This window comes from Stenella coeruleoalba (assembly GCF_951394435.1).
Source record: "Stenella coeruleoalba genome assembly, chromosome: 5".
NCBI classification, from domain to species: Eukaryota; Metazoa; Chordata; class Mammalia; order Artiodactyla; family Delphinidae; genus Stenella; species Stenella coeruleoalba.
In genome coordinates, this window is record NC_137150.1 from 118,004,969 (window position 1) to 118,032,338 (window position 27,370).

Sequence of the window (27,370 nt, forward strand, 5' to 3'; positions counted from 1 at the left end):
GTGGTGACGCAATTTCATTGAAGCAACCCCACAAATTAAAGCTTTGTGCAATATTGAAGATGCCTTCTGATTATTTTAAGAAGTAAATTTAAAATAATAACCCTCAAAGATAAGCAATTCTGGAACCCAATGTAAAGAACTTCAAAATTTGATTCCTTCACATAAGCAATAAAAACACTGGATGAACTGTCAAAATCAACCTTTTCAGAAACCTAGAAATTAACCAAAAGTTTCCAATAATCCAAAGGCCATTTAACAGGAAAAAAAGCTGAATCTTGGTAAGAACAGTGGTGAGATTTATGGCACTTTGACTTACCCTTTTCCCATTCTCTTTTCCCCAGTTCCATGATAACCTTGGAAATCAGCAAGCCACTCAAACAGGGTAGCTGTGAAAAACAGCAGAAAAAACAGTCAAATGGGGGAGGGGTGCAGAATGGGTTTGGAGTCTTCTCCAAAACTGCATCACCAGAGAACCTTTCAGTGTTTGACCTGTCAGGTAGCTAGCTCCCTGAAAAGTCCCATTCACAGGGCTTCTCTTCATTTGACTTGACTAAGAGAACCCTCAGTATAAACAGTATTTTCTCTAGGGCATTTATTTAAAAAAAAAAAAAAAAAAGTTGGGTAATTGTTTGGGCCATTACTTAACATCATAACTGCCTGAAGCAGCAAAACTAGTTGGGGCAAACAAAAAGCAGAACAAAAAACGTGAAAGAAAAATCCAGGCAATTATGCAATTAAAAGTAATAAAACATCCAGATTGGAAGGAAAGAAGTAAAATTATCTCTGTTCACTGATGATATAATCTTGTGTGAAGAAAATCCTAAGGATTCTATAGACACATGAGCACATACATACATACACACACAAATGCTAGTAGAACTAATAAATGAGTTCAGCTAAGTCACAGGATCAATATACAAAACCCAGTTGCATTTCTATACATTAACAACGAACAATCCAGACATGAAATTTTTTAAAAATTCCATTTACGATAGCAACAAAAAGAAGAGAATACTTAGAAATAACTTTAACAAAAAAAAAGTGTAAAAATTGTACACTGAAACCACAAAACACTGTTGAAATAAAGAAGATCTAAATAAATAGGAAAATATCATTTTCATAAATTGGGAGACTTGACAGCTTTAAAATGACAATACTCCTAAATTGATCTACAGATTCAACACAATCCCTATCAAAATCCCAACTACAAAAACTGACAAGCTAATCTTCAAATTCATATAGAAATGTAAGGGACCTAGAATAGGCAAAACAATCTTGAAAAAATCAAAGTTGGAGCACTCATTTTTCCTAGTTTGAAACTTACTACAAAGTTAAACAGTGTAATATTGATATGAAAAGATAGACATATACATACACATATGCATACACATATCTATATGTAATAGGAGTAGAATTGAGAGTAAAGAAAAAATCCCATTTTGTTAGATTTGACAATTTACTGTCAACTGATTTTTGAAATGGGTGCTGCAACAATTTAATGAGGAAAGAATATTATCAATTATGAATGCTGGGATAAGTAGATAGCCAGATATGAAAGAATAATGTTGGATCTTTATCTCATACCATACACAAACATTAACTCAAAGTGGATTATAGAAATAAATGGAAGATGATAAAAGTCTTAGAAGAAAACATAGAAGTAAATCTTTATTATCTTGTATTAAGCAAAGGTTTCTTAAATATGAAATCAGAAGTACAAGCAACATCACATGGTATTTGTCTTTCTCTTTCTGGCCTATTTCACTCAGCATAATGCCCTTAAGGTCTATCCATGTTGTTGCAAGCAGCAGTATTTCATTATTTTTTATGGTTGAATAATACTCCATTATATATATATATATATATATATATATATATATATATATATATATATACACACACACACATATTTTTTTTTCATAGTGGCTGCACCAATTTATATTCCCACCAGTAGTGCACAGGGGTTCCCTTTTCTTCACATCCTCACCAACATTTCTTATCTCTTGTCTTTTAATAAAAGTCATTGTAACAGGTGTGAGGTGATAGTGGTCCAGCTTCATTCTTTTGCATGTGTCTGTCCAGCTTTCCCAATACCATTTATTAAAGAGGCTTTTTCTTATTGTACATTCTTGATTCCTTTGTCATAAACTAATTGACCATATATGTATGGGTCTATTTCTGGGCTTTCTATTCTGTTCCATTGATTTATGTGTCTGTTTTTATGCCAATATTATACTGTTTTGATTACTATAGCTTTGCAGTAGTTTGAAATCAGGGAGTATGATGCCTCCACTTCTGTTTTTCTTTTTGTTCTCAAGATTGTTTTGGCTATTTGGAGTCTTTTGTGGTTTCATACAAATTTTAGGATTGTTTGCTCTAATTCTACGAAAAATGCCATTGGAATTTTGATAAGGATTGTGTTGATTCTGTAGATTGCTTTGGGTAGTAAAGACATTTTAACAATATTAATTCTTCCAATCTGTCAGCATGGAATATTTTGCCATTTATTTGTGTCTTCTTCAATTTCTTTCATCAAAGTCTCATAGTTTTCTGTGTTCAGGGCTTTCACCTCCTTGGTTAAAATTAATCCTAGGTATTTTATTTTTTGATGAAATTGTAAATGGAGTTGTTTTCTTAACTTCTCTTTCTGATAGTTTGTTATCAGTGTATAGAAATGCAACATATTTCTGTATATTAATTCTGTATCCTGTAACTTTACTGAATTCATTAATTAGTTCCAACAGCTTTTTGGTGGAGTCTTTAGAGTTTTCTATATATAATATGTTGTCATCTGCAAATAATGACAGTTTTACTTCTTCCTTTCCAATTTGGATCTTTTTTTTCTTATTGTTGTCTAATTGCTCTGGCTAAAACTTCCAATACTATCTTGAATAAAAGTGGTAAGAGTAGGAATCCCTCCCCTTGTTCCTGATCTTAGAGGAAAGTTTCCAGATTTTCACCATTGAGTATAATGTTAGCTGTGGGCTTGTCATATATGGCCTTTATTATATTAAGTTAGGTTTCCTCTATACCCATTTTTGCTGAGGGTTTTTTTAATCATAAATGGAAGCTGAATTTTGTCAAATGTTTTTTTCTGCATCTATTGAGATAATCAAACGATTTTTATTTTTCATTTTGTTAATATGGTGTATCACATTAATAGATTTGTAAATATTGAACCATCCTTGCATCCCTAGAATAAATCCTCCTTAAACATGGTGTATGATCCTTTTAATATCATGTTGAATTTGGTTTGCCAATATTTTGTTGAGGATTTTTGCATCTTTGTTTATCAGTGATGCTGGCCTGTAATTTTCTTTTCTTGTGGTGTGCTATCTGATTTTGGTAATGCTGGCCTCATAAAATGAATTTGGAAGTGTTCCCTATTCTTTTAATTTTTGGAATTATTAATTCGTCTTTGAATGTTTGGTAGAATTCACCTGTGAAGCCACCTGGTCCTAGAATTTTGTTTGGGGGGAAGTTTTTGATCATGGATTCAATCTCCTTACTTGTAATCAATCTGTTCAGATTTTCTCTTTCTTCATGATACAGTCTTGGAAGGTTGTATGTTTCTAAAAATGTATCCATTTCTTCTATGTTGTCCAATTTGTTTGTGTATGATTGTAATATGTAAAGGGAATCTAAAAAATTATTGAAAAAGTACTAGAATATTTCCTGTATGTCATGTAGCTCATCTTTGGCTTATGGCCAGTTATCTTGTTATATTATGTTGTTATAATTACTCTGTGAACATATAACTGAATGAATGAATATAAAAATCTCCATGCTTGTTACATTGCCAGTGGCAAATTCATGACACTTTCTATAAAGTTTTTCCATTCTGGAAATATATTTACAATATCACTCAGTGTAATATAAGCTATGTAAGACTCAGAAATCCCTAAGCAATGAATAAGGTAGAAGCATGGAATTAGTCATTATTTCATTCTGCTGTTGAATTTCTTTTTTAAAAAAAAGCAAGTTCCTTCTCTATGTCCCATATAAAAGGTATAACCATAGAGAAGGAACTTCCTTTAAAAAAAAAATCACTAATTAAATATTTTTTATGTTGAACTTTTTTATGTTGAATTTTTTATGTTTCTACTCCAAATTACATATAGAATGTTCGATTCATCTGTAATGCATATTCAGATCCCCAAAATAAATTCAAATGATATACTTGTTTGCATTCCTGAAATTGATTGAATGTGATGATAACCTTTGTGAGCAAATAATTACTGATAATATATTAATTGGAGACAAAAAATATTAGGTATTTAGTATCACACATGCTGCATCTGAACCCCAGGCTGTTGAGGTATCTGTTGCAAATCACCAAGACCAAAGTTGAACTTCAGCCCATACAAAGAAGACACATACAAAGCCAAAGTAAAACATGTCACCCAATATTCTTTGAAAACTTGCCAGGCATTAGCTAGGCCACCTGGATGTTCCAAAGAAGGTGTGAACTTTACAGTTTGCCTGAAACAAATATGCATACACAGAGAGAGGTATTCTTAATGTTCTTTACTTGAGTTAGCCTACATTGTTAAAACTTATTTTCTTGTAATGTCAAAAAAAATTGTGAATAACACCTGCCTTCTCTCACAAATCTGTTTTCAAGAGGCAACAAACTATTTAAATTGCAACAAAGACTCTTCAATCTAATCTTTCACTTTTTTATTAAATGAATTTTTTATTTAATTTTATTCCATTATTAAAATTGACTGGTTTACATCAATTGAGCTGTTGAAATAGTCACCTGTGTAAGGCAACTCGGATTCGGTTCTCTGTGTGTATTCACATTAAACACATGAAGAAATTCAGAATTATTAGTTGCTAGGTTTCCAGAAAGAAGGTGGAAAATGTGAATCTATGTGACTTAAATGGTTTTAATATACTTTGGAGAAGATACTTACTCTATGTCTTTTGTTTACCTTAAAACTTTGGAACCTAAATACCCACTTGACAACACTCTCTTTTCCTAACCTTACCCACTTTATGTAACTCTGCAAAATGCAGCATTGTCATTGAAATCCAGGCAAGTTCTAAGCCTTGATGCATTCAGCAGTCTGCAGGGGCGGGGGGGGGGGGGGGGGGGGGGGGGGGGGCGCAGGGAGCAGGTTTCAAAGAACTCCATTCTCATTGGTTTCATCATAAACATATTTTATTTCCAACTCTGTCAATACTTAAGGCAAGGAGAGAGAAATTCTTCTAGTAAACCACATTTAAAACTATTTGAACCACAAAAGTGAACACACAGGGAATAGATCTATTTAAGTGCTTTGTCAATACCAGCTTTAGTAATAGCACTGGGCTTTATAAAATTTTTAGGACTTAGTTTTGTTGTTGCTGTTTTTGTTTTGTTTCTTTACAGAAGATTTGGAGCTAAGTTTAAGTTATTGTTATCAGTCTGAAGGTGGAGGTATTTTAAGTCTGAGTTATCGTTTGACAAGGGTTTGAGTTACAACTTGCCCCCCATTCAAGAGTGTCCTTTCAGATTTTCCTGTTCTCCCTTTTGACTCCTCCACAGTGTATACCCATTGTGTCTTACTGCATACCAAAACTCTTCCTGAGCTGCCATAATCATATTTCCTTTGGCATGGAACAACCCTGAAAAGGATATGGGATGAATAAAAAAACATTCATGAGTTTTTACAAAGTAAACCCAGGGGTTTGTTTGAAAAACAAACACTAAGTGTTGTTTCAGGAAAGTCTTGCCATTTCAGTAGAATTTGTAAAGGAAAAACATTTTCGACATCACTATCACGTATTGGGTATTGGGGTTTATAGAGTCCTATCCAAACATAACCTTTTTTATTTTCTTTTTTTAAGGAAAAAGATGTATCTTCCGTACATACACAAATATATGTATATACACAAAAATATGAGTGTGTATTTAAAATAAGATTCCCTTAACAAAAAGAAGCATGAAACATAAACACTGACTAAGTATATATGGATTAAATCAGAGTTTAGCAAAATAGTTCCCAGGGATTTCAAGGCTCTAAAAAAAAGTCTTCTTAACCTTATGGAAATAAGGTTAGCTTCACACTGGCCAGTTGAGTCTCATAGTAAAGCACAGTGAAATAAGTAACATAGAAAAGTGGTGGGGAAATGGGTGTAGCTATGATTTACAGGAACTATAAATTCATTTATTAGAAAATAAAATCTTACAATGCAGAACCAACTAAAAGATTCATTGATCAGTTCTAATGCTTAGAATGGTCAGGCCGTGAAGTTTAGCAATTTTCTTCACACAAAAGGATTCTTCCAAAATTTGCATCCTAACTGTCTCTTAGTAAATCTGCATGACAACTCAAGTTACCTTCTCTTCCAAAATAACATGTTGGATGATTCTGAGCTTCCTCCTCTCTTACCCTCTACTACCCAGAATATTCATCTTTGCATTTCTCAATGGATAATATAGTTTTTTAATTTAACTCCGCTTTTTCTACCACACTGCTATCATTTTGAAAGAGTGGGTATGCCTTCTCCATTTTTGTATTTTCAGTGCATAAACTGTAGTAGTCTCTCAAACAGTGTTGGTTGACAATGCATGAGTGGCAACATGGGAGAAAGACAAAGCATATAGGTACTATGACTGGTAGTGTGCTGGTCATGAGCCTACGCCTGTGCTAGACACTTAAGTATTTTACTGATTTGTTTTTCACATCAGTATAGTAAAGTGGCTATTTTACATATGAAAATACTCAAGTTTAACAAGATTAAATACCATGCTCTGGTCTTCACAACTGTAAGTGATGGAGTTTGTTTAAATGCACCAATTCTTGGTTCCATCACTGTTCTCTTCCTGAACCCTGCTGTCTCCCAGGGGTAGAGTCAACCTTAAGAAGTAGATTAGAGAATTCAAAACCTCATAAGGAGGTTCTACCGAGACTGCCAAGAAACAGCTTTACATCCTTAACCGTCCATGCTTCTGGTTCTCATTTATCTCCATGTCATCAAACACTACCTTTCTAAATATTTTTCACCTTTTGATGTAAGATAATTTTGTAGACTCGAGCCTGGAATCCCTCCTCTTTTGAAAGTTCATCAGAAGTCCATTCTTCTACTAGTTTTGAAACGACTTCTGGTGCAGAGAGTTGACTAATCATAGCCCTAATTTCGTGGTACATTATCAACACCTGCAATGCAAACCTACACCGGCTTTACTTATCATTCATTATGTTCTTGTAGCCCATACCCTTCCCTCTCCTCCCACAGGCAAACAGTCTATTGGGTTTAACATAATTTTGTTCATAGATGTTCTCCCAAAATGCATGTTTTGGTACACACATATTTTTTAATCTATACAAATTATGTTTTTTATATATATTATTCTTTTTTATTTTTTATGAACTCATTTTAAAAATACATCTTTGTTGGGCTTCCCTGGTGGTGCAGTGGTTAATAATCTGCCTGCCAATGCAGGGGACACGGGTTCGAACCCTGGTCTGGGAAGATCCCACATGCCTTGGAGCAACTAAGCCCACATGACATAACTACTGAGCCTGTGCTCTAGAGCCAGAGCTCCACAGTGAGAGAAGCCACAGCAATGAGAAGCCTGTGGGCACCACAATGAAGAGTAGCCCCTGCTTGCCTGAAGACCCAATGCAGCCAAAAGTAAATAAATAAAATAAATAAATGTATAAAAAAATATGTCTTTGTTGATATGTATACATTTAATACATTATTCCATAGCGTGCACCAAATTTTCTATCAGAACCACCCAGAAACACACACCCCTACCATTCTCATCTATCCTATTTGTCAAAGCATATCAAAACCAAATAAATGGGAAGGAAAATCAATTCAGTGTCACCTAATCTTTCACCAATGGAGATTAAAGTAAATTATATATGTTATGTTAATGAAGCACTTTGAGTGTGCTTACACTACACATTCTTAGAACATTCACATGTTCCTATTTAGACGATTTGTAGGAATATTGTGTGGTATGCAACATATAGTATGAGGTGGAGGCATTATTAAAAATCTAGGGTATTAAATAATATGAACTAGAGATGAATTATGGAGAGGTTACAAGGACTAAAAGTATTTTTTTAAATCACTGGTGAATAGGAACATTTACTTTAGAGACAAGGAACTATCATCATATAAACAAGTTTTATAGATTCTTTTTTATAATCTCCTTAATTTCATCTTCCTTTTAAAAAGTAAGTTTATGGAGCACTATGATACAGACATTTTAATTCAATTTTGATAACCATCAAGTCTGAAGTTATTATACCGATTTACTGATCAGGAAACTAATATATTGAGTAATATGCAAAAAGTTGTAGCGCAAAGGCAAGGCAGGAATTGATTCAAACCTAGTGTTGAATAAGCACAGACTTTAATCAGAACCATTTGACTCAAATCTCAACTATACAACTTATCAATTCTCTGACATTTGACAAGTTACCTACACTCTCTGTGCCTTAGTTCCTCATCTGTAGAATGAAGTTTTTATTGTCTACCTAAGAGTTACTGTGGATATTAGAAATATCTGCAGTGTGTAGCACAGTCTCTGGCCCATAATTGGCACTCATGTATTTATTTATTTATCCTTACTAAGCTCACACATTTAATGGAAGAAAAATTGCATTAGAACCCATGTTCTGGGGGCATAAATTAAGAACTGTTCCCAGGTGACTAGTTGCTTAGTAAATTAATCAACATACAATACCCTTAAAATATATTTCCAAAGCATCTGATGTCTAATCAAATACATCTTGTGTCTTTACTTGCTTTGGTCTATCTTCTCAATCCCTACTGTGCAGAGTAATCTTCCTCTACTACCGATCTTCCTTCTGGCTTTTTGCCTTGATCATGTTAATAATTTTCTCAGGAAAGTGCCACACTAAAAACCCTTTACAGATAAGTCAGACAGAGAAAGACAAATATCATATGATATCACCTACATGTGGAATTTAAAAAAATAATACAAATGAACTTATTTACAAAATAGAAATAGACTCACAGACATAGAAAACAAAGTTGTGGTTACCAAAGGGCAAAGGGGAAGAGAGGGATAAATTTGGAGTTGGGGAACAACAGATACACACTACTATATATAAAATAGGTAAACAACAAGGACCTACTGTATAGCACAGTCAACTATATTCGATATCTTGAAACAACCTATAATAGAAAAGAATCTGAAAAAGAAAAAGTATATATATAACTGAATCACTTTGCTGTACACTTGAAACATTGTAAACCAACTATACTTCAATAAAAAAACAAAACAATGCAAAACAAAAAACTTTACAACCTGAACTCCACCTGCTTTCTAAATCATCTGCTTCTATAGCCTGGGCTCCAGCTTGGGAAAGGTCTGGTGTTTATCTTGCCTTCACTTTTACTTATTAATTCACTTGCCCCTACATGGCAATATCCCTGCCTCTTCATTTCAATTTCCATCCATTCTTCAAGGCCACAAAGACCTTTGTCTTCCCTTACCTTTTGTGTGGGACAGAGCTCCTTTGAACCTTTGAACTCTGGACAAAGTTTTTTCCTCATCTCACATGGCACTTATATAAAACTTCAAATTGCAGATATTTGGCTTTTTAACTCATTCTCCCTAGTTAATTAAAGCTTCATGAAAACAGGAAGTGTCTCACTCATTTCTTGTCAGCTATTCAACCTAGTATGCAAGACCTTATACACAGTTGGTGCTTATTTAATATTAGTTGAACATAATTAAATTAAAAGCTTGAAGGTTTTCATCCCTGGTCTTCTGGAACTGTGTTTCTGAAACTTCAACCTGCCAGGTAACTTTTTTAAAAGCGAAATTAACCTTCAAGAAGATGATAAAAGGGACTCCCCTGGTGGTCCAGTGGTTAAGACTCCGTGCTTCCGTTGCAGGGGGCATGGGTTTGATCCCTGCTCGGGGATCTAAGATCCCACATGCCACATGGTGCAGTCAATAAATAAATAAATAAATGTACTATTGAAAAGATAACGTAGCAACACTTTAAAAAAAAAAAGACGATGATAAAAAAAATGATAAATAAAAGAGTTAAACTTTCAGGAAACGGTGACAGCCTTTGTTTTCTTCGCCAGCCAAGACAGACTCAACCATGCAATTAAAAGCAAATGAAGTGAGTTGGGTTCCTTGGTGAAAAAAACGTTGAATAATATCTCACAGTGGCTCTACGTCACCACAATGCAGTGGGTTAAAGCATTTTCCACTTGGAATCCAGGGCAACTTAAAAGGATTATTGATTTTTTTCCTCTACTTATAAATGAGACTCACATATTAGGAGTGAGAGCTGCAGACACAACTTAATGGCCTTTCTCATTGGCTTCTTTTTCCTAACATAAACAGAATCACTTTCAGTGGTTAAGAGGATATTAAGCAGTAAATCTTGTAATTGTGTGTATGTGACTGTCTGTACCTTGAGAGCAAAACTTAGCAGCAACGTTTTTAATTCTAAAAAGATCAGTTCTGTTCACTTAGCATTAGAAATCTCAACATCGAAATGTGTGCTTTCTCTTCCTGGTCTGGTGTTGAAAATTCCTATGTTTGTTCATGCCTCAGCACTAATACACAGGTTCAGCTTGAAACAATCACTTTATTGAAGACATAAGAGCTTGCTTGACCTTGTTTTAGACATGAAGTTTAAAATAAACTTATTGATTCCTACCATGTTATCTTAAGGAGAAAGGTACTAAAATATGAAACAGTGGGGGAGCCCATATTAAAGTTGCCCCAAACAAAAGCTATGAGGTTGTTACTCATTAAAATCAGATTTTCTCTCGTACCTGTTGGATTTTGCCTTCATGATTTAATTAGGGACTTTCTGAAAACAAGTTGAGGCTTGATGGGCTTCCTATTTTTTTGGTGCTAGTTCCTTGCTCAGAGTGTTAAATTATTTGCTCTAGCTTTTCACTCTTTGGGAGTGACCTCTTTCAATCATTTCTTTCTTTGTTTCAGAAAGGTTTTCTATTTCTTCTTTCCTGGCTGTTCGTTGAGGTCTATTATCCCCTATAACTCTAGAATAGTCCCACACTTCTCTCCTTTGTGGTCATCCACACCTACAAGCCATCAGGGCCATTTTTATGATTTGAAAGGTACTGAGTAGACACTCTATCTAAACATACAAGCTTCTCCAACACACACACACACCACACAAACACACACACACACACACACACACACACACACACACAGAGTCAGTTGTTATATCTGAAGTTCTCCCACTGAAAATTTGTTCAGTTTAGTTCAGTTTGTTCAGCAACAAATACATTGCACAGATTTTGTCAGAATCATTCTATTAGATACCAGAGTTACAAAGATAATATTCTGCGATTTATCTAGGACTGTGTGCCAAGCACAGAGGTAAGTGGTATGTGTATATATATTTATACTCTTTTCATCCTTACAACATCTCTCTGAGGTAAGTATTATAACCCACATTTTTCATATGAAGAAAGTGAGGTTCAGGGAGTTAAGTAATTTAGCTGAGGTCACAGAGACTCCAAAATTAGCAGGTTTTTTTTTTTATTCCAAAGGGTGGGGTCTACCTGAAATTATTTCTATGAGTAAGAGAGTTGCTGTCTCAGTGGTTGATGGTCAGGGAGAAAATGGAAATAACTCTTGAGAGTTTGAAAAGAGCCCTCAATTTTGGCAAGGATACCATTTTTATAGATAAGAGCTTCAGAGAATTTTTTAACTTTGTAAGGTTACAAACATGATGTGTCAGTTATCAATCTGTAATTCAAATCCACCCTTCACAGCCAGCTATTCAGTAACAGAGATAGACCCTGTGTATTAGTTTGCTAGGGCTGCCATAACAAAGTACCACAGACTGGGTGGCTTAAAAAACAGAAATCTATTTTCTTATGATTCTGGAGCTTAGAAGTCTGAGATCAAGATGTCAGCAGGGTTGGTTTCATTCTGAGGCGTTTCTCCTTGGCTTGTAGATAGTTGTCTTCTCCTTTGTCCTCCCATGGTCTCCTCTTTGTGCATGTCTATATCTTAATCGCCTCTTCTCATAAAGGCACAAGAAATATTGGATTAGGGCCATCCTAATGACCTCATTTAACCTTAATTATCTCTTTAAAAACCACATCTTCAAATACAGTCAATTCTAAGGTACCTAGGGTTACAACTTCAACATATGAATTTGGAGGGACATGATTCTACCCTTAACACCCTGTAAATATTTCTCCTTTTCAGCCTGCATGGCATTAAGCATTGACAGTAGAAGCTGCTGAAGGCACACTGGAGAAGGAGAGGTGTCTCTCTCTCTCTCCCTGGTTCTGGCATGCTCCTCTAGCTAGGCTTCTTATCATGGGCAGCACAGCATCTGTGACATCAGTCCCTGCAGCAGGGGTGGTTTCTGTAGCACGTGGTTCCAGCGGCATCCACCAAGCAGCAGCACATGGCAACTCTCCATGGACAGCTCCTCCCAGCTTCCTCTTTGGGGGCTTTTTAGTGAAGAGTCACCAGCATGACACCTACCATGAAGAGTGTCTCCAGGCACCCTCTTGGGTGGCTATACAACAGAACATGCTGCTAGTCTGGTACTTCCCCATAAAATGCTGCACAGAGCGCTCTGAGATGTAGTGCCTCTCCAGGGCACTTTCTGCCAGCATCCTGGAGAGTGTTTTCCCAGCAAAAGCTGCTAACATGGCACCTCCCTGTGATTGGCTTCCTCTGACCCAACCAGGACTCTCTTGGATGATCTTGCAGCCTCAGCAAACATGTCTGCCATCCAGTGAGCTATAGCTGCATCCTCTCTGATAGTCTGGATCTCAGTCCTGGGAAGAAAGGGTCTCCCAGATTTTTTCCTTCCTTAAGTATCCTTTTTTTTTCCTAGGGGTACTTGCTGTTTCCTTTACTTGCAAGTCCTCTATTCTCTAGAGTATTTTACTCCTCACTAGTCAATCTCCTGTTACTCCAATCCTCTGTAATAATTCTTTATAATAATTTTTTTTCTCAAATTACTTTGCTATTTCTGTCTCCTAGTTATACTTTAACTGATACAACTGGTAAGCGGCAAACCCAGTACTCAGGTAATCCCGTAAGAAAGAAAATTGCATAGGTGCTCTAAAGGTTGGAAAAGAAACTGTAAAACTACATTCTCTCCAGAGGATGATGTCATATATCTAGAACGCCCAACAGAATCTCCAGAAAAGCTATTAGAACTAACAAGAACATTCAATAGGCTAGCTATCTCATGCAAATCAATAGCATTCTTTACGCCTGCAATAGACATAGAAAATGTAAGAGAAAACAATAACAATCTATTCTTACAGTAAAAAAATTGTAAAGAACCTAAGAATTACTTAGTCAAAGAATAAATAAGACCATTACAAAAAACAAATAAAATAAATTGAAAATAAATTAAAATAAATTATTTAAATGACATCAATAAAGAGATATATGCATGTTTATAAACAAGATTAATAAACATAAAAAGTCAATCCTCCACAAATTAAATTCAATAAAATTCCATTCAGAAACTCAGAAGAATTTTAGGGGAATTTGAAACTTATATTTAATTTAAAAAACAATGATTGTTAAAGTGTTAAATCATCTGTGAAAAACAAAAGCAAAGAGTTAAGGACCGATTTTAACATATATTGATAAAACTGAAATCCAAAATAATTAAAATAATGTGGTATTACAGAACAGATAAGTAGGCCACTGAAATAGAGTGCAGAGGTCAAAAATAAAACTATGTATATATAGGAACTTGATATGTTAAAAGTAAACAACAGAGCAAGGGGAATAGAATACACTTTTATGTAAATGACTTTGGGAGAGCTGGCATATTCTAAGAAGAAAATAAAACTGAACGCATGTCTTATGTACAAAGAAAATTCAAAATGATTGAACTACACATAAAAGGTAAATTTATAGAATCAGTAGAAGAAAACGTAGTAGAACATTTTTGTGACCTATGTCTGAAGAAAGACTTCAAGAAGCACAAATGATAAAGAAAACATGATTTGACTGTATTAAAATTTAAATTATCTATTCAAAAAAAGGGCACTATAAATCAAATTAAACACATAGATTATAGACCAAGGAAAATATTTGCAATATCTAATGGGTTAATAGCTGAAAGATACCAAGAGCACAAATAAAAATAATAGAAAATCCAATAGAAATTATAGACAAGGGATGTAAAGGCAATTCATAAAAGAAGATGCCCAAGCATATTACAGGATGCTCAAAATCACTAATAACCATAAAAATGAATATTAAAATAACACTGACATACCACTTCACATCTATCAAAATGGCAACAATTAGAAACCTACATAATACCAAGTATTGTCAAGGTTGTGAGGAGATGGGAACTTTCATGCACTGCTGGTGGGAATGTAAAATGATTTAATTATTGTCAAAAGCAATCTGGAAGTATTTTTAAATTAATTATGCATTTGACCTATGATACCATGATCCCATTCTTAGGTAACTATGTAAGAAAAAGTCTATACGAGGACATATACAAAGATTATCATCCAGATACTGCATTCATAGGAAATTAGAGATAAATTAGTTGTTTATTACTAAGGAAACCATTAATTAAATTGGGGCAGATGCATACTACAGAATACCATGCAGCATGTAGAAACAACAAATTCAGCAACATGGAGGTATCTTACAATTCAATAGACTTGAATGAATATAGTAAAAACAGAATGAAGTTATAGCACAGTGCCATTTATGAACATTTATAAACAACTAAGACAAATTTTCGGATAGAAGTCTTGTGAGACTATATATGAAACTTGTGCGAATAAATGCCTTCAAAACACAATAATCAAAACAGTACACTGCTGGCATAAAGACAGACAAATAGACCAATGGAATAGAATAGAGAGCCCAGAAATAAACACTTGGCTATGTAGTCAAATGATCTTCAACAAGGATGCCAAGACCACTCAATAGGGAAAAGCCAGTCAACAAATGGTGTCGGGAAAACTGGAAACATGCAAAAGAATGAAGCTGGACCACTATCTTACACCACATACAAAAATTAACTCAAGATGGAATAAAGACCTAAATGTAAGATCCAAAACTCTAAAACTCCTAACAGAAAAATATAGGAGAAAAAATTCATAATATTGGATTTGGCAATGATTTCTTGGATAGGACACCAAAAGTACAGGTAACAAAAGCAAAAATAGACAAATGGGACTATATCCAACTTAAAAACTTGTATACCAAAGTACACTACCAATAGAGTGAAAAGGCAATCTACAGAATGGGAGAATATATTTGGAAATCATATATCTGATAAGGAATTAATATCCAGAATATAAAAGAAGTCTTACAACTCAACAACAAAAAATCAAATAACCCAATTTAAAAACGGGCAAAGGACATTTCTCCAAAGATGATATACAAATGGCCAATAAGCAAATGAAAAGATGCCCAAAACCACAATGAGCTATCACCTCACACCCATTAGGATGGCTACTGTTAAAATATAAACTTTTTTTTTTTTTTTTTTTTTTTTTTGCGGTACGCGGGCCTCTCACTGTTGTGGCCTCTCACTGTTGCGGAGCACAGGCTCCAGAAGCGCAGGCTCAGCGGCCATGGCTCACGGGCCCAGCCGCTCCGCGGCATGTGGGATCTTCCCGGACCAGGGCATGAACCTGTGTCCCCTGCATCGGAAGGCAGACTCTCAACCACTGCGCCACCAGGGAAGCCCAAAATATAAACATTTTTTAAAAGTGTTGGTGAAGACATGAGAAGTTGGAACACTTGTGCACTATTGATGGGATTGTAAAATCATGCAACTACTGTGGAAAACAATATGGAAATTCCACAAAAACTTAAAAACAGAACTATGATATGATCTGGCAATCCCACTTCTGGGTATATATCCTAAAGAATTAAAAGTAGGTACCAAAGAGATATTTGCACACCCATGTTCACAAAGGCACTATTCACAATAGCCAAGTGGAGGGAGTGACCCAAATGTTCATCAGTGGATGAATGGATAAACAAAATGTGGTATATACATACAATGGGATATTATTCAACCTTTAAAAGGAAAGAAATTCTGTCACATGCTACAACAAGGATGAACCTTGAAGATATTATGCTAAATGAAATAAGCCAGTCATAAAAGACAAAAACTGTATATGTGAGACACTTAAAAGTAACCAAATTCATACAAACATAAGGTAGAATGGTTGTTACCAGGGGAGGGGGGAAAGGGAAGTTGTTATTTAATGGATACCAAGCTTCAGATTTGCAAGATGAAAAAGTCTTGTAGATCTGTTTCACAACAATGTGAATGTACTTAATACTACTGAGCTGTATACTTTAAAAATGGCGAAGATGGTAAATTTCAAATAAAAAATTTCTGTATTTACCACAATATCAAAAAAAGAATGCCTAAGGGCAGAGGGGAATGGAGATGAAGAACATAAATGACAGAAACACAATAAAAAGAAAGAAATGGGTAATAAAACAAAACGCAGTTCCTTGCACAAATTAATAATGTTAAATGGCTATAAATTTATAAGTGTGATTAATTTAACCATCTCGGCAAGTGTAATAAAATTTAATGAAATAAAGTAAAACAAAATAAAATAAAATAAAGGGCTATAGGAGTAAATGAGATCACCTAAGGAGGATTTATAACTAGAGGGAAGACGGCTGATCACAATGAGAAACATAGTAGAAAAGAAATAGCAAGCGAAGGGACTGAAGAGAAATTAACAAAAAAGTAGAAGGAAAATTGCGGATGTATGATGTTGACTCCTAAAGAACAGGGGTCAGCAAAACTACAGCCTATGAGTCAAATCTGACCCTTCTTCCACTCTCTGCCTCTGAACTCTCACCCCACCTGTTTTTATACAACCTCTGAGTTAAGAATGATTTCGTCTACAACAGAAAAGTTCGAACATAGACTGTATGGAAGGCAAAATTTGAAATATTTATTATCTGGCTTTTTACCAAAAAAAAATTTGATGATCCCTGCAGAAGAAGAATGATTTTAAGAAAGTGGAATTGGTGAACTATGTCAAATGTTATTGTGAGATGGAATAAAATGAGGACAAAAATATAACCACTGGTTGCCTTGGATTGTGTGTACTGAATGTGAGCTTTGCATCACTAAATTACAGATATGTAAAAATCTAACCCTTTCCCCCAAATTTGAATTTTACCAACTCTTGAGCTACCATTCTCAAAATTCAAGATATAATCAATCACATATCCATTGTGTTTTCCACAGATTCTTCTGAGTAAATACTTAATCCATTTTAGAGTCCAGATTAAACCCACCTAGGAGTGATCTAAGTTCCAGGCAGTTTACTTACCATTCTAGAATTGAGGAGAAAGACTGCCTGGTCCACAACAACTCTCTTTTCTCCACTGACCTCTACCAAGATGCACATTCCTTATAGATCTTTGATGGTTAGCAATCACCTTTGGTACATTATCTATCCTTTAATCACCATGTTTGATACTAGACACACTCTGTCCTCAACACACCAATTATGATGTCAGTTCAAGTCTTCCAGGTCACTCAAAGTCCCTTTTTCACCCCTCCCACTTGGGCATTAGGAAACCTTAGTATGCTCCGTCATGTACCATACTGAGTAAGCAGAAATCTGTGACCGCTCACCCATCTACTGACATTCTGCTATTCAAAAAGTTTCTCTGAGGACTTGAATTTACACCAGGCTACACCAAGGAAGCAGAGAACTAGTCCTTTCTAATTTTGTTCTACCAAAACTTATCAAAAATGTAGAGGAAGTGAGTGTCTGGGCTTGAGACTTGCTTAGAGATATTTTCCAAGGTCTGACTCTCCTCCTTTCCTCTGACAATTCTGAAGCTTCCCTCAGTTTTAACATCTCTTCCAGTGGAAGAAAAACTAATTCTTACCATTTTTTAATTTGTTTTAAATTCTATTTAGTATGGCAAAATAAGGAATGGAAGAGGTGACGTTATAGCATATTCCACACATATTTAAAAATTAATAAAAGAATATTTCTTTTAAAAAAAGAATATTACTTTAAAAATGTAATGCCCATAAACTCAACAACTTGGATGAAATGACAAGTTCCTTAAAAGGCATAAAATGCTAAAACTCTCCCAAGAAGAAATAGATAACTTTGATAGCCCTGTATATTAAATAAAGTGAATTTTTAGTTAATACTTTTCTCCAAAGAAAAACCCAGTTCCAGATGTCTTCACTGTTGAATTCTATGATGCATTTAAAAAGGAAATAACACAAACTCTTTTAGAAAACTGAAGAGGATGAAATACTCCTGAGCTTATCCTGTAATGTCAAGATTACTCTGATACTAAACTAGAAAAAGACATTACACAATTTTAAAAATCAACAGAATATATCCTTCATAAATATAGATACAAATATTCTAAACAAAATTTTAGCAAATGGAATCCAACATAAGCATTTGGTAAATTATAACATTCATTTCTGACTAAAACTATCCATAATACAGATGGAAGGGCACTTCCTCAAACTAATAAAAGGTATCTATGAAAAACCTACAGTTAACATCATACTTAATGGTAAAGTCAGATTAGGAGCATAATGTGAATTGTGTTGATGTCAGGTTAAAAACTAAGACTTTATCCATAGACCAGAGAGATGATAAATTGATTTCCTCTCTAATATCAACTCTGATAAACTACATTGACGAGGATTCTGAGACCACATTCAGCCTTCATAAGAGAGTCTTGATACTAGAGTGCTGTGAGGTGGTATGTATTTACATGTTATTTTTGCTACAAGCAACGGGAAGTCACTGACTGTTAGTGAGTATGGGAGTTGCATCGATAGAAAATAATAGAATCTAAACCTTGAAGGGGCATACACACTTAAATCTGTGGTTTAGAAGAGTGTACTGATGAGAGAATGTAGAATAATTCAAAAAAGAGACCAGGGTTTCCCTCGTGGCGCAGTGGTTGAGAGTCCACCTGTCAATACAGGGGACACGGGTTTGTGCCCCGGTCCGGGAGGATCCCACATGCTGCGGAGCGGCTGGGCCCGTGAGCCATGGCCACCGAGCCTGCGCGTCCGGAGCCTGTGCTCCGCAACGGGAGAGGCCACAACAGTGAGAGGCCCGCGTACCGAAAAAAAAAAAAAAAAGAGACCAAATACGAAGCTATGTATTATAATATACGCCATAATGAGGTGCCTTCCTAAGAATATAGAAAGAGGTATATAAGATTGCTTATGCCTGTGAGCATCAGACAAGAGATATGCCAAACCATACTAAACAACCAGATGGTCCTTAGACTAAGACTTTATAGGAACTCAGTAGAAGATTTTGTCATAGCTCAAGAAATAATTATAATCAAAAGGGGGTAGCAATTATTATAATTATAGAAAGTGGAATGCCAACAAAGAAGGAAGTGTTAATCTATCCATAGTACTCTTCAAGGGAAAGGAGGTCCTGGACCATGAAAGGTATTGCCTGATACTAGTGACCACTGTGACTCTAAAGGTGATACAAATCCATTAGACTTTCACAGCTCTGTAACACTAGCCATTCACATCATCTGACCAGCTCATCTTCTCTGATTCTATTCCTACCACCAACTTGCTAATTATCTTTTGGTTTGCATGTAATTAACCTTTAGAAAGAGTATACTGACTAGTGAACTCTGATCTCTGGTCTGTTTGATTTTTATTATAACTTTTAAAACTAGCATTAAGTTCTATATATTCATTTATTATAACTTTAGCCAGTTAAGCCCCAGAGCCCTCTAATTTCCACCTGTATTAATTCTCATATTTCTAAGACTACAGAGCTGAGACCCTCAACCTGAATTGCAATGGGTACATGAAGATATTAACACTATAGAAATATATAGCTCTGTCTTACTGCTTACCTTCAAATTGTAACAGAGAATAACACATACTGGTTACATTGTAATATAAAGAAGTTAAAGGCAGAAGATATACCTAAGCAGAGTGAATACCTTAACACTAATTCTGTTGTCATATACCCCAAACACAGATAAAATTGAGTTACATAGCACTATAAGACTAATGCAGCTATTATGTTTAGAAACAAAAACTCTATCATATATTTGTATTTTAGAATTTAAATTGACAATTATAGAAGATAAGAAAACATTGTCTAGAAATCTGATGAAGAAATGAAATATATTTCACTTCTTTGCCACTCCTGGTATTGAAAAATGACATTTTTGAAAGGATAACTGTCTCACTTGAATATAATTATCCATTTTGCATTAAGTTTTAAATAATTTTGACAGGCAAATATTAACATATTCCCTTACAAAAATATCAAACATTTAAATTATTGTCTCCTTTAACAGTTCATATTCTAAAAAAAAAAAATTATTTTTGCAATTCTACCCTACATTGGCTCTTTTATTTCCTGACTCCCATGATATATTTCTTTGAGTATTAATGCCTTCCACATATTAACCTCAGTTCATGTTTTCTGAAATTAAAAAATGTATATGAATAATATCAGGCATGTTTTTGGCATTTGTACATTTTGAAGCTTACAAATATAGTTCAAGATAAGAAACTGCCAGAGACTCCGGGGAAAACAGATAACAAACACTGAATTGTTTGCCATAGGTCATATTGACATCACGTACATTCACTACGAGAGAGATAACAACATCCTGCTAAATCATTCTAGGAAAAAAGGATAAAAGCTTAATAAAACAATTAGTGGAATATTTTTTCACCTATTTAAAGGCTGATTATGAAATGACTACTTATTACCCCCAGAGCTGTTAGTATAATACCCAGAGAAAGAAGTATGAACATTTGTTTAGACAGTGGTTATAATCAGACCAGGGTCGTATTTTATGTGACTTATGAGGAAATCTTGAAATAGTACAAAGACAGTAAATTGATATCTGTTACACTTTTGTATGAAAAAATATAATATTATCCTCAGGAAATTTGGAGATAAAATTTAAAGTTCACAATTTAAATAAATCTATGTAGCTTCCCTTTCTTCTCTTTAACAGTAAACCTACATATATGAGCTAACTTATAAGAGTTCCAAGAAATAAGAAAAAGATGAAAACTATACTAAGAAAAAAACTGTCTCATATCTGATTTTGAGGAAAAAAATTCCTCTCAAAGACCTAGTTTAGTAGCGGTAGACAGTACTATTATTTTAGAATTTGCCTGATGAGCTGGAGGTGTTGCAGAGGGGTATCTACATCATGGGACCAATAAAACTCATGTTCTCAGATTCAATCAGCATTTAGCCCTCATAGTGTGGAGTACAAGTTTAGGGAGAACAAAAATACATATGCAGAAGTTCCACCATACCATGCTAAAGTAAAATTTAATAAAAACTAATGGGTGTTACATGGCTGGAATTTTCTCCACTTAATTTCCAGACTTATTATTCAAATGCTTAACTGACAGTTTGAAACCAGACAGCTAAAAACTCCATCTAGACATGTCATGAACTGCAAACCCATCATGCTGAAAATTAGATTCACTACATATTCATTTAAAAATTATTTTGAGAAGTTATTCTGTTCAAGGCAATCTGTCTTTTTCCCCTCCCAATTCTACTCCCTCTTTCAGAACACCTAAATCTCAGGGCAGTGGACTGAAGGCTAAGTATTTCTGTTTATATATACACCAAAGTTAGCTACTTTATCAAACACTTTTACTTCTTTATAAATATGGACACTATTCAGTAAATAATTGCACAAAATAACCTGCTAACTTGGCCTGGTGTCTTCAGTTCTCTCTACACCTTCTCGTTTCAGAAGCTTATTGCATTGGTATTGGTACAATATCCACAGGTCTCTATTTATATAATTGCTACAGTGGCTCTCCATTAGTGCCAGGGTTTTAGTTGACAATAATAGAATCAAAAGAATATAACTATCAAACACAGGAAGAGTAGACTTTGGTTTCAATCATACTAATTTTTTGGGTGATTGAGAAAATCACTGCTTTAGTGAGGGTATTTTAAAACTTTGGTTTATACCTAAAGACAGTAGGAGAATAAAAGATAATTGATGAATTCAGAGCATAAATTCTAAGTAGGGTTGTTTTGTTCCTTTTTAACTACCAAAACACATCTGTTATAATTTCCTGTCTCTGAACAAGCACACACACACACACACACACACAGAAAATTACATGAATCACTTTTTTTTTTAAACTGGAACCTGAAAAGGTTTTGCTCTATTTAAGGTCTATGATACTTTACACAATTACATAATAAACCCTTTTTCTAGCTTAGTTTTCTTCCACTTTGCTTCAGGATAAATTGTAACAGTAACTATTTACAATATTCTGACCAAGATTTTAGAAAAATAAAAGAAAAGAAAAAGAAGAAAATGTTAGATCTATTACTTCATCTACCCAGGCTGCTGTAACAAAATACTATAGACTGGGGGGCTTAACCAACAGACATTTCTTTCTTACAGTTTGAGAGTCTGGGAAGTCTAAGATCAGATACCAGCAGATTCAATTTCTGGTGAGGACCCTCTTTCTGAGTTGTGGGTTATCACCTTCTTCTTTATTTTTTTTTGAATTTTTATTGGAGTATAGTTGCTTTACAATGTTGTGTTAGTTCCTACTGTATCGCAAAGTGAATCAGCTATACATAGACATATATCCCCACTTTTTTGGATTTCCTTCCCATTTAGGTCACCGCAGAGCACTGAGTACAGTTCACCATGCTACACAGCAGGTTCTCATTAGTTATCTATTTTATACATAGTAGTGTATACATGTCAATCCCAATCTCCCACTTCATCCCACCCACAACCCCCCCAGTATCCATACGTTTGTTCTCTACGTCTGTGTCTCTATTTCTGCTTTGCAAATAAGACCATCTATACCATTTTTTTTAGATTCCACACATATGCATCAATATATGACATTTGTTTTTCTATTTCTGACTTACTTCACTCTGTATGACAGTCTCTAGGTCCATCCACGTCTCTACAAATGACCCAGTTTCATTCCTATCATCTTCTTCTTGTGTTCCTACATGGTGGTGACAGCTCTGATGTCTCTTCCTCCTTTATACACGTGCTAATCCCATCATGAGGGCTTCACTAGATGAATTTCGGGAGACACAATTTAGTCCATATCAGTCTGTTTATAGTATTAATTTGATCATCCTCAAAATCACTTCAATGTTATTGAATGATATGGAAAAAACTGTCATATTTAACAAGGCCAAGTTTATTACAACCTATTTTTCCCCTTTATAAATCATTTTTCAGTAGAAGAAGAAATTTATAATACTTGTAAATCCATCAACACAGATCAAAATATTGGCAAAAATAATACCCTGAAAATATTTGTTATATTTACTTATAGTTAGTATGCTTTCTTTTGAAAATATTAAAGAAATTAATTTTGTATATTATAAGATTGTTTTTATCCATTTCTAATGATAGTAACTACTTGTAACTTGTAACTACTTCTATAAGACATGGTGCCACTAGTGAAAGACAAATGCATCAAATAGGAATATTATATGATTTAGGTTAGCTAGGCTGAAGTAGTAAATGGACGCCAAATTTTAGCAGCTTAAGACAATTCGAGCTTGTTTCTCAGTCATGGGTATGTGCCCCTGGCTGATGGAGACTCTTCTTCATGCTACAATTTAGGGACTCAGACTCTTTTCACACTGTGACTCTGCTATGCCCTCAGGGCTTCAATATTATTACCTGGCTTTAGGATGCACAAGAAAAACACTCTTACTTCTTAAAAGTTTTACCTGGAATGTGAACACATAATTTATACTCACAAGGTCATACCCAGATTCAAAGGGGATAGAGAAATACAGTTCCAGACTAAGAACAGCCATCATTCTACATCCTGAAAGGGTGAATACATTTTGCTGAACATTAAGCTGCCTTTTCCACCATTATGCTCTATAAGCATAGAAGCATTCATTCAAGAAATATAAGTTTTGGACAAGAAAGAAAAAAATTCTTAAAAGTCATAAACCCTTCTGGAAAATATATATTTGATATCTACATGTGGCATAGTTGTTTTATTTTGATAGTTCTTAAAATTGTTTGAAATCACTGCTTTGTTGACTAAGGACATAAATTTATTCATTTTAGTGTTTGGCCAAACAGAAATATTGCAGAAACATGTGTAATGGTGCAACAATATGACCCTGATTCATTCAGTTCCCTAATCATGATTTCTAAAACATTATCTACAGACAGAAAATATAAATGCACATCTGTTTCCTGACTCTTTTTATTTGTATATCAAAAGTCAATAGGTATCTAGGATCCTGACTATGTAAACACTGACATTAAAAACTAGGATGGAATACCAATGAATTTCTCACAAGTTTATTTACTAGTTACAAACAAGGAGTTTCAATATCTATGTTTCTAGCTGCAACCACTCACTCAAACTCCAAATGAATTTCCAGTTGATTAAATTCTCTAACAGTGTAATGTACTGTTTACTCAAATTTAATAAGTCTAACACTAAATGTATCTTCTTCCCCTTAAACTTGAAACTTGCTTCTCTTCAAATATCTTGGTAAGTGAGGCAATAATGAATTATTGGCACTCATGTAAGAGGTGTCAGATCCTCGTCAATATGTTATCAAGGAAAGCATTTTAGGAAAACAGAATCACACAGTGACAAAAAGCAAAGAAAAGAAAAGCAATGCAGCTACCAATACTGATCAAGATAGTTCTTCAGGCAGGCATGATTATTAAACAAAGAAGGATCACTAAACATTTAAACAGATTCAGCAGCAAGGAAGAGACGAAAGAATAACAAATCAAACTGATCCTATATAAAAGCAGCAATAACTCAAGAAGAGAAAATAGTTTCATGTAAAATCCAATGATTATCCTCAAATAGATCAAGAGACCATTGAATTCATAAAAAGAAACTGCTTGAGGTATAAAAGAATAAGAAAACAAAGAGTTCATAGAAATTAAAAATACAAGTTCCATTCAATCACCAAATTTTCTGAGTCTAAAGGACCATGCTAGTAGAATTTTGAGATAAAATACAAGACACTCAGCTAGATTTGAGTTTCAGATGAGCAATAAGCAGGGTTTTTTTTAGTGTGAGTGTATCCCGAATATTGCATGGGATATCCCTATACAAAAGGTCATTTGTTGTTCTTCTAGAGTTTGAGTTTGACTGGGTGTCCTGTATTTTTATTTGTTAAATCTGACAGTCTTATGTGCTAGAAACTTCAGGAGTGAGGGGTGGATATCATATGCAAAGAGCAACACAAAGAAACTGTAAAGAACATTTGTATTTTTTTGATGTTAAAAATATAATTTCCAGATTAAAAATTAAATTGCTGAGTATAAGAATGACATAGCTCAAGACTTCAGTCTAAAAGACAGGGTCAGGGAATTTTCTTATAAGTTGGATCAAAAAAGATAGAAATGAAAACCATGAGGGAAAAATTACAGGATATGGAGATTAGATTTTAAAAGCTAGAGGTAACAACAAGGAAAATGGAGAGAAAGAGGGTTTTTTTAAAGTACTGTGTTTTCAGAGTTCAAATCTCCCCACAACTAAGGCACCTGTTTGATGCTAGTGGGGGACCCTGAAGCCCCAAGAGAAGGGAAGAGCCCCCAAGAAAACTGGTAGGGGGACACTGATGAGGGAGGAGAAGTGGAGGCCGGACAGGACCAGCACCCCTGAGGGGTGACTGAGACAGGGGAGAGTTTCCCATGCCTGGAGGGACCCTCAGGGGCTCCAATCAGGGGGAAGTGGGTCAAACATTTCCCCTACCCAATCAGCCAGGGAAGGCTGCCCAAATCTCGGCCAGATCCTAAACCCTCAGAGGTCCCCTCTGGGCTGGGTTGGTCCTGGCGGCATAGGAGGGAGGCCAGGAGAGAACAGGAGAGGCAGGAGGGGCTCTTCAGGACCAGAGGAGCGGGAAAAGAGCAGAGGGTGTTTGCCTCACCCACTTGGGCACTGGAGGCCTGCTGGGCTCCCAGGTGGGGTCCCCTGCCCTCTGAGACCAGAGGTGGGAGGCACACCTGGGCCCCTTCTGTTCTGTTAAGCCTAAGACTCACCCCCCACACCCCCCAAACCCCCCACACACACCCGCAACACCCCCTTCCCACCTTTTCGAGCCCTGTAGGTCCTAAGCATAGGCCCTGCCCACTGAACAGCCCTCACCCCTGCTTAGGCCCTGCCCTCCACAGCCAAGGTTTTTTCCACATTTTCTTTTTTCTCCTACTCTTTTTTTACTATTGTGGTTCTGTTTTTTGTTGTTTCATCTATATTTTTATATTATATTTTTTGTAACATAGCTGTTAGTTTCAGGGGCTAATTTTATTTTTTACTTTGTTATTGTTCTCCTTTTTTTTTTTTTTTTTTTTTGCTGCCCTACATAGCTTACAGGATCTTGACTCATGAACCAGGGGTCAGGCCAAAGCTCCTGTGGTGAGAGCTCCAAGTCCAAACCACAGGACTAACAGAGAACCTCAGACCCCAGGGAATAATCATCAGAGTGAGGTCTTCCAGAGGTCCTCACCTAAGCACCAAGACCCAGCTCTACCCAACAGCCTACAAACTGCAGTGTTGGAAGCCTCAGGCCAAACAACCAGTAAGACAGGAACACAATCCCACTCATAAAAAAAAGGAAAAGAAAATGAGACAGCAAAAAAATATGTCACAGATGAAGGAGTAAGGTAAAAACCTATAAGACCAAATAAATGAAGAGGAAAGAGGCAATCTACCTGAAAAAGAATCCAGAGTAATGATAGTAAAGATGATCCAGAATCTCAGAAATAGAATGGAGGCACAGATTTAGAAAATACAAGAAATGTTTAACAAAGATCTAGAAGAACTAAAGAACACATAAACAGAGATGAACAACACAAAAACTGAAAAGAAAATTATACTAGAAGAAATCAATAACAGAATAACTGAGGCAAAAGAATGAATAAGTGAGCTGGAAGACAAAATGGTAGAAAAAACTGCCAAGGAGCAGAATAAAGAAAAAAGAATGAAAAGAATTTAAGACAATCTCAGAGGTCTCTGGGACAACATTAAATGCACGATAATTCTAATTATAGGGGTCCCAGAAGAAGAAGAGAAAAAGAAAGGTTCTGAGAAAATATTTGAAAAGATTATAGTGGAAAACTTCCCTAACATGGGAAAGGAAATAGTTACCAAAGTCCAGGAGGCACAGAGTCTCCCATACAGGTTAAACCCTAGGAGAAACACACCAAGACACATATTAATCAAACTAACAAAAATTAAATTCAAAGAAAAAATATTAAAAGCAACAAGGGAAAATCAACAAAAAACATACAAGGGAATAGCCATAATGTTATCAGCTGATTTTGCAGCAGAAACTCTGCAAGCCAGAAGGGTGTGACAGGATATATTTAAAGTGATGAAAGAGAAAAACATACAAACAA